Below are 6,226 nucleotides of genomic sequence, written 5' to 3'. Positions count from 1 at the left end.
TTAAGTTTTATTTTTTGTTTTTCAGCACCACCGTGTGTGTTTGTGTGTGTGTGTGTGTGTGTGTGTATGTGGTGGGGGGGCGGTGTGGTGTGGGTATGTGTATGGTGTTGTGTGTGTGTGTGTGGTGTGTGTGTGTGTGTGTGTGTGTGTGTGTGTGTGTGTGTGTGTGTGTAAGTACCCACAGAATTCAGAAAGATGCTTTCCAGATCCAGATCTTCTGGCTCTGGAGGTACAGACTGTTGTGAAACATCTAATATGAGTTTCTGAAACCAAATTTGAGCAATCTGCAGGAGTAGCAAATGTTTTTAACTACTGACACATCTTTCCAGTCCTCTCTACGTGTTTTGTTGTTTTTAAAATACCTAACTTCATTGCCCATTAGTTTCTTAAGTTATCAATTGAGTTGTTTAACTTTTCTGCAGAAATATAAGTAAGTGACCTCAGCCATCAAGAAGGCCCTGCATATTGTGGCTCTGTATCCTCCTAACTTGCTGCCTGGATGGGGTCTGCTTTTCGTTGGCACTCTGGTTTGGTGGCACTCTAAAGACAAGAGTGGGATGCCCTGCAATGCAGAGCACTTCTGAACAGCTTGCTTTTTGTCCAGAAATATTGCTTCCTTCTAAAGGAATCTTGAAAATGTAAACATAACAGGATTCTGTGGGCCCATCTAATTCAGTCCCTCTATTATAGAGAGCTTGAAAATGAACAAGGCCCACAAAGCTAAAAATGGTTGCCCAAGTACCCCCAACTACTTAGAGACTTGGTTGGTTCCTTATAACTAAGTAGTTTACAAACTAAGATATGAAGCAGGTTTCTTGGCCCCATGTTCCATCTCACAAACATTACGTTGCCTGTTTGCTTGAACTTAAAAAATCATAAAAGAAAATTTCCAGTTAAAAGCTTAGGATGGTGCTTTTAGAGTCCCACAGGTAGAAATTAGTTGTCAAACTTGGAGTTGTTCACTCAGGGAGGCATGGAGGAGTAATAGAATTAATAAAGAAATACTGACTTGTGCCTAAAGAAGGATAATAGACATATATAAACAGAGGCAGTCTTAAACAAATGCTAGCTGTTCCTACTGACTGCCTTTGGGTGCTATTGGATCCAAAGAAAACTCCATTTCCCCAAATTCCAAAAAGCAGAGGGGATGAATGGCTATCTTTGTTGTCTATTAGCACACCAAAGTGCACACTGGCCTCCAGGCTCCCTCAGTATCTGTAACACACCTCAAAGTCTATGATTCGTGGTTCTTTTCACTTTTACCTCCTCCCCTAAGCAAACGCCCTCCAGCTCACAATATTTCCTCCCCACAGAGACTCATTCTCCTTATAACCCTGTCTTTCTCAATATCTCATGCTCTCTCTCTCTCTCTCTCTCTCTCTCTCTNTNTNTNTNTNTNTNTNTNTGTGTGTGTGTGTGTGTGTGTGTGTGTGTGTGTAAGTCTATCTTCCTTTCTTCCTTTAGGTTTCTCTCTCTCTCTCTCTCTCTCTCTCTTTCTGTGTGTTTGTCTATCTTTCTTTAGGTCTGGGGGGGGGATGTGCATGCACATATGTGTGTGTGCACACGCGTGTGTGGGTGTGTGTGCGTATGTGTGTGTATGTGTCAGTCTATCTTTCTTTAGGTCTCTCTCTGTCTCTCTCTCTCTGTCTCTCTCTGTGTATCTCTGTGTCTCTGTCTCTCTTTGTCTCTGTCTCTATCTCTCTCTCTCTCTTTCCCTTGCTCTTATAGATCTGTCTTTCTATGTTCCTACCTCTCTCTACTCTGTTCCTGTCTCTATTGGACATGTCCAGTCTGCTGTACATGTTCAGTCCACTTCTTTCTCTTTCTGCTCTGGATTCTTCCCAGATGCCACTGTCTCTTCCCTCTCTAATATCTATAGTACAAACTTTCCCCTCAACCACACCATCCTATATGCATGAAATAGTCATATTGTCAGTTTATGCATGTTGCCTTGTTTCTTTTTATCATGTTCTAGTGTGTATTTACCTATAGTTTTAAAAGAGGGTACAAAAACTAATCATAATTATTTTATCCAAGTTTTGTCAAATTGGGTGTGTTTAATCATTTGGTTTTCCTTCGTGGCCTGATGGATATAGTTTATTCCATCATAGTCAGCCTGAAGTGGGAATTGACTCATTCACTATTTACAGTAAGTGGCCCACCATAAACAGCTGTTGTAACTGAAAGAAAGCATAGCACTACAGCATGTACTTGTTTGGAGACCTCAGAAATGTGCCCTTAGGTCTTAGTGTAAGGCTGTAATGAGAACAGTGGCAGCTGAGAGTCTTGGCAGCTGTCTATCCCAGAAGGAGTTCCTGAGCCTTTCTGAGTCTGGGAATATACTGCTCTCAACAGGTGCCAGGACCAGACCCAGCACAAATAAAAGCAATGTTGGTCCTGTCTCTATGTGATGTTAGGCATGTCACTCAGAATCCAAATCCCTTGATTTTAACCTTTAAGTGATATACTTATTGATTTAAACAAACAAGCAAGCAACAAAAGAGCCTTTGGACTTTAAAATGCTACAGTTTTACAGCTTAGTGGTTAAGATGCTGTGTAAGAGATGGAGCATGTTCTGTTGAGGTGATTAGAGTGCAGGCCTTAGCATTGTAATACACTGTATCTGAACTTAGGAACATTTTATCATAATAATATACTGTTGCCTTTAGAAATAAATGAACATAATGCCAACAAATTTTAGTTATATTGTAAAATATGTAGACTGAAATTCCTTTGAAAGATCTTGATTAATCTTACTATAAACTTGGGAAAGGAAGCCCATAATCTAGATGACTGGGTTTTATGAAAGAAATGAGACTCCAAGGTAAAAGCTACAAAGGAAGTGAAAGAACTCCATCATTTCCCCTTGGCTTTATTGCCCATAATATTTATTCTATTTTTCTATCAAAATTCAAAGGAAGAATGATCAGAATCACATTTGGAAAACAAATCTAAGTTCATGGTTATTCAGAAGTGAGGCTAAACCTTCTTGAGAAATAAACACAAAATTATCATTCCTCTTTATTGTGAAATAAAAGTTATAAATCTGCCCAAAACTTATCTGTGCACCTTTCTTGTAACTTGGGATATTGTTTTCATAAATATTGTTTTAATATGAAACTAAGACTTATGTACTTAATTTGTGGAAACAAATGCCTGTTTTTTGTTTTTTGTTTTTCCTCAGATGGGGAATTAACTCATTTCAGTGGTTCGCTCAATTATCTGAAGAAATATCTAGAGAAGCATGACCATAAACAGAACAGTATGGTACCAATTAACTCATGGTTTCTCAGCAGTCAAGAAGGTGAGCTGTCTGCAAAAGGAAGTTGATAGGCTAGCGTGGGAGCATACAGATGAGTTGTTCAGGGATGCTCTACCTTTTCATCACCTTCTGCTCTTAACTTCAGGGTAGTAATATAACAAGAACAGACTCTGGCTCCTCAGCACAGCACTGACTTGTGACCTAAATAATCCTTTCTGGAAATGTTCTTCTCCCCTGGAAGCCACTCTTGTCTCCTTTGTTTGAGAAAGATCAAGTACCCTAATTATAAGAATTCTCTGGGCATACTTTTAGCAATACAAAAACAGAGAGATGTGACAACCATCTTTAAAATCCAAGGTGAGCTGCAAGGCTCTGTAGCCTATGGTTGAAGGCACTCAGGATAGCTCTTTTTCCCTTTTACTCCAATCTCCATAACTTATTCCAATTTCACACTTTGGGATTTGTGGGATTTAAAAAGAAAATTATTGGCTCCTTGTGAATTTCACATTGTGCACCCCAATATCACTCATTTCCCTCTCCCCTTGTACCCATCCTCCACCCCTGCAACCTTCCCTGAGACAGGAAAAAAAAAAACAATTCCTGTGAAAGCTGTAGAGTATCACAGTGTGTCACACAGTAACCCCTTTTGTCCACACATCTTTGCTTGCTTATGTTCATTTCAATGTCTGGTACAAGGCTTTTGGCTTCTGTTATACTATCAATATAGGAACCTCACTGGGACTCCTCTTACATCCTGCTGTTGCCCTGTATCATGGAGATACTGCCATTTAGGATCTCTGGGACCAGCTCCTTCATGTACTCCAGCAGTTCATCAGTTGGGTAAATAGGCCAATTCAAAGCTGTGGATCTGGGCCTGAGAGGTGTGATCCTCTAGGTCTCATGTCCTAGGGGATGCCTCACCAGCAACCCTTGAAACCAGGACCATCTCTACCCTGCTGCCCAGGTAATGTGCAGAGCCTGCTCTCCTGAGTGTTGCAGTAGGTGAGGAACATGGCCAGTTCTCCCACTCTTATGACCCCAGATCAGATCTCCCACCTGCCATAGATGGTGAGGAATGAGAGAGGGAGAAGGGCCTCACTCCCTCATTCTCACCATGGCCCAGTAGACAAGAGGTAAGATTGCATCTCCTTCTCTCATAATTCTTGGGCCAGCTTTCCCATCTGCCATAGGTGGCAAAGGGTGAGTGTGACACAGGAGGCAAGTGGTATGTCTAGCTTGCTCACACTTGTATCCTCAGGCTGGCTCACACACAGCTCAAGCAAAGTACACAGCCACTCTCTCAAGTAATGCAGCTGCTAGGAACAGTGGTTAGGGAGGAGGTCAGCTCTCCTGCTCTCTGCATGATGCCCAGGTGAAGGGTAGGACCAGTTCCACGCAGCCCTCAGACATTAACACATCCCTGAGCATCAGCTCAGACCAGAGACATGTGACTGGTCATTACTTGTAATGGATCCCTGTTGCTTTAGGGCACAGACACAGATGTGGCCCCCAGTGGCAGCACAGGCCAGAACCCCACCATAGTCCCAGGTGGCATCTTTAGCTACTTACATCAAGCTGTTCCTCACTATCCTCTCGTATCCAGTTCCTCCTCTCTTCATTGTGCTGTTTTTCTGTTTCATCTTTCTGTTTCTCTTTCTCTTCCATTTATCCACCACTTGCTTGTTCCTCGTAGTGGTGCCCAGGAACTCTAAATGCCTGAAGTCATCTCAGAAGTGGTCTCAGGAGTGCTATGCCTTGCTCATGAATAATGGCACTAGGCAGGTGTCACTTTGGACATGGTCTGTCCACTCTCTTCCCCCAAGCCTGCATGGCACTTGGCTGGTGATCATCTTAGGCTAGCTCCCTGTCTAGGCCCCATAGCACACAGGTCTGGTTGTTGTCTTAGGCTCACATTTTTTGAGGAATGTTAAAGTACTTCTCATTCAGATGATCACAGGTTAGAAAACTGAGAGTAGACATAGCCTCTCTTCTCTCTGCCACCTACTGATGCACAGGTGATGTATCTGACACACAGACAATGCCTCTAGGGACAAGGGGGTTGTGTTTTAATGGGATTATATAGAAGAAGAACACGTTCTATTCAGAAAATTGAGTCTACTAAATTTTCTAAGTTCTACTAAGAAAGTTCTACTCAAAAAGAAAAAAATTCAGGACACACACTCTTGTTACTACACAAAGTTTACTTCCACTCCTTAGGAAATGATTTTATATCTGTTTTAGTGTGATTCCTTTACTCAGAGGAAACTTACTGAGATAAATGAGTTTTTAATACTACTACCAAGCATGCTGAAGTACAACAAATGCATTTTCCTTCCTAGGAAAACTGAAGTATCCAATTCTAATTTTTCTTCTTCAAAATAGAAATAACTGGGCCAGCAATGGCTAAACATCTACACATCCATACCCCCATAACAAATAAATGTAAATTAGAAATAATTTCATGGAGTCTCTCCATACTCATAAAAGCAAGAGATTATCATTAGAAAAGAGAATATTAGTAGAAAATATTTGAGTGTATCTTAAAATAGTGACTATTACAGATATGATACAATAAAGAATCTAATGTATAAAATTGTATTGATTAAGTAAAATCTCAACTACACATTATTGTTCTTGCAGCACAAAGAAAAAAATCTTTTAATCCCAAAATATGTGATAAGGCCTCATCATGTGTTCACTCAGAAAAAGTTGTCAAATTGATTTAATAACCATTTTCAGTCATTTATATTTACTGGATATATGCAATATTCAAGACTAGTCCCTGTGGCATTTATACACCTGTTTTCTTTTTTGTTTGTTTGTTTTTTTTGTTTTTTTGTTTTTGTTTTTTTGTTTTTTTTTTTAAATTTTTAATATTTTTATTACATATTTTCCTCAATTACATTTCCAATGCTATCCCAAAAGTCCCCCATAGCGCCCCCCACTTCCCTACCCACCCATTCC

At 40.5% G+C, this 6,226-nt stretch overlaps 1 non-coding gene across 1 annotated transcript; it reads right to left on the bottom strand.

Moving 5' to 3' along the window:
• Window positions 1-5,185: 5,185 nt before the first annotated feature.
• Window positions 5,186-5,317, bottom strand: LOC115031409. Its single transcript, XR_003837048.1, has one exon. It is a non-coding gene; the product is annotated as a small nucleolar RNA SNORA17 (small nucleolar RNA).
• Window positions 5,318-6,226: the final 909 nt, after the last annotated feature.

Source organism: Mus caroli, chromosome 6, assembly GCF_900094665.2.
Source record: "Mus caroli chromosome 6, CAROLI_EIJ_v1.1, whole genome shotgun sequence".
Classification (NCBI taxonomy): Eukaryota; Metazoa; Chordata; class Mammalia; order Rodentia; family Muridae; genus Mus; species Mus caroli.
The sequence above is the reverse complement of the archived record's forward strand: the minus strand, read 5'-3'. Positions and strand labels throughout refer to the sequence as shown.